This window comes from Capricornis sumatraensis, chromosome 15, assembly GCF_032405125.1.
Source record: "Capricornis sumatraensis isolate serow.1 chromosome 15, serow.2, whole genome shotgun sequence".
Classification (NCBI taxonomy): Eukaryota; Metazoa; Chordata; class Mammalia; order Artiodactyla; family Bovidae; genus Capricornis; species Capricornis sumatraensis.
This window is the reverse complement of record NC_091083.1, coordinates 1,183,617-1,186,571: the sequence shown is the minus strand read 5'-3', so window position 1 is coordinate 1,186,571 and position 2,955 is coordinate 1,183,617.

The window sequence follows — 2,955 nt, the reverse complement described above, 5'->3', positions numbered from 1 at the left end:
GGAATGGACTGAGACATCTGGGGGACTCGTGGAATGGTGGTACGACCATGGAGTTCCTCTCGCCTTTCCTGTTGAGAGTGCCTCCTCTTGAGATGCGATGGGAACGCCGGGAATTCTTTCCCGTTGAAAGCAGGGAAAGGATCCCACATCTCGAGCGACGAGGGGGAAACGGGGCTCCTCTGGATGTGGGCGGGACCATCGTGCTTCCTCGCGAGTGGAGACGGGTATGGCGCTGAACTTCTTGAGTTGCAGCAAGGGTGTGAAAGACCCTTTCGAAGTTCCAGAGTTTAGGTGTCATTAGTCTCCAAACGCCTCATCGGAAATAGGATTCTTCTCGCCTGGAAGGGGAACTTCCTGGATTTTCTCGAGTTGCGACAGGTGTTCTCGAGTTACGACGGAGACCTCAGGGACCCGCCCTGGTGGCCTCAGGAGAGGCCAGTCCCCATGCGAGTTGCTAGGGGGCCTCTCGGGATTCCTCTCCCGTCGATACCGGTGCCAAAAACCTTGTGTGGGGTCAGGGCCGGAACCGAGGATTCCTCTCAGGGGATGACATGGATCTTCGGGTACTTCTGGAGTCTCCCCAGGGGAGTCAGGCCCCGTCTCGAGTGGGGGCATGCACGTGCGCTTTCCTTCCAGGCTGTAGCAGCAATGTCACGCTTTCCGTCGCGTGGATCAAAGGATCTGTGGTTGTCCCTCCAGGCTTTGCCTCGAGGCTTTCCCACAGGGCTGTCCCACGTGCCACCGTGGTGTGAGTCGATCCTCGGCGTGAAAGATGAGCCAGTGCAGGGCAAAGAGGTCCTTTGGAATGGACTGAGACATCTGGGGGACTCTTGGAATGGTGGTACGACCATGGAGTTCCTCTCGCCTTTCCTGTTGAGAGTGCCTCCTCTTGAGATGCGACGGGAATGCCGGGAATTCTTTCCCGTTGAAAGCAGGGAAAGGATCCCTCATCTCGAGCTACGAGGGGGAAACGGGGCTCCTCTGGATGTGGGCGGGACCATCGTGCTTCCTCTCGAGTGGAGACGGGTATGGCAGTGAACTTCTTGAGTTGCAGCAAGGGTGTGAAAGACCCTTTCGAAGTTCCAGAGGTTAGGTGTCATTAGTCTCCAGACGCCTCATCGGAAATAGGCCTCATCTCGCCTGGAAGGGAGAACTTCCTGGATTTTCTCGAGTTGCGTCAGGTGTTCTCGAGTTACGACGGGGACCTCAGGGACCCGCCCTGGTGGCCTCAGGAGAGGCCAGTCCCCATGCGAGTTGCTAGGGGGCCTCTCGGGATTCCTCTCCCGTCGATACCGGGGCCAAAAACCTTGTGTGGAGTCAGGGCCGGAACCTAGGATTCCTCTCAGGGGCTGACATGGATCTTTGGGTACTTCTGGAGTCTCCCCAGGGGAGTCAGGCCTCGTCTCGAGTGGGGGCATGCACGTGTGCTTTCCTTCCAGGCTGTAGCAGCAATGTCACGCTTCCCGTGGCGTGGATCAAAGGATCTGTGGTTTTCCCTCGAGGCTTTCCCTCCAGGCTTTCCCACAGGGCTCTCCCACGTGCCACCGTGGTGTGAGTCGATCCACGGCGTGAAAGATGAGCCAGTGCAGGGCAAAGAGGTTCCTCTGGAATGGACTGAGACATCTGGGGGACTCTTGGAATGGTGGTACGACCATGGAGTTCCTCTCGCCTTTCCTGTTGAGAGTGCCTCCTCTTGAGATGCGACGGGAATGCCGGGAATTCTTTCCCGTTGAAAGCAGGGAAAGGATCCCTCATCTCAAGCTACGAGGGGGAAACGTGGCTCCTCTGTATGTGGGCGGGCCCATCGTGCTTTCTCTCGTGTGGAGACGGGTATGGCGGTAAACTTCTTGAGTTGCAGCAAGGGTGTGAAAGACCCTTTCGAAGTTCCAGAGGTTAGGTGTCATTAGTCTCCAGACGCCTCATGAGAAATAGGCCTCATCTCGCCTGGAAGGGAGAACTTCCTGGATTTTCTCGAGTTGCGGCAGGTGTTCTCAAGTTACGACGGGGACCTCAGGGACCCGCCCTGGTGGCCTCAGGAGAGGCCAGTCCCCATGCGAGTTGCTAGCGGGCCTCTCGGGATTCCTCTCCCGTCGATACCGGGGCCAAAAACCTTGTGTGGAGTCAGGGCCGGAACCGAGGATTCCTCTCAGGGGCTGACATGGATCTTTGGGTACTTCTGGTGTCTCCCCAGGGGAGTCAGGCCTCGTCTCGAGTGGGGGCATGCACGTGTGCTTTCCTTCCAGGCTGTAGCAGCAATGTCACGCTTCCCGTGGCGTGGATCAAAGGATCTGTGGTTTTCCCTCGAGGCTTTCCCTCGAGGCTTTCCCACAGGGCTGTCCCACGTGCCACCGTGGTGTGAGTCGATCCTCGGCGTGAAAGATGAGCCAGTGCAGGGCAAAGAGGTTCCTCTGGAATGGACTGAGACATCTGGGGGACTCTTGGAATGGTGGTACGACCATGGAGTTCCTCTCGCCTTTCCTGTTGAGAGTGCCTCCTCTTTGGATGCGACGGGAACGCCGGGAATTCTTTCCCGTTGAAAGCAGGGAAAGGATCCCTCATCTCGAGCTACGAGGGGGAAACGGGGCTCCTCGGGATGTGGGCGGGACCATCGTGCTTCCTCTCGAGTGGACACGGGTATGGCGGTGAACTTCTTGAGTTGCAGCAAGGGTGTGAAAGACCCTTTCGAAATTCCAGAGGTTAGGTGTCATTAGTCTCCAGACGCCTCATCGGAAATAGGCCTCATCTCTCCTGGAAGGGAGAACTTCCTGGATATTCTCGATTTGCGGCAGGTGTTCTCGAGTTACGACGGGGACCTCAGGGACCCGCCCTGGTGGCCTCAGGAGAGGCCAGTCCCCATGCGAGTTGCTAGGGGGCCTCTCGGGATTCCTCTCCCGTCGATACCGGGGCCAAAAACCTTGTGTGGAGTCAGGGCCGGAACCTAGGATTCCTCTCAAG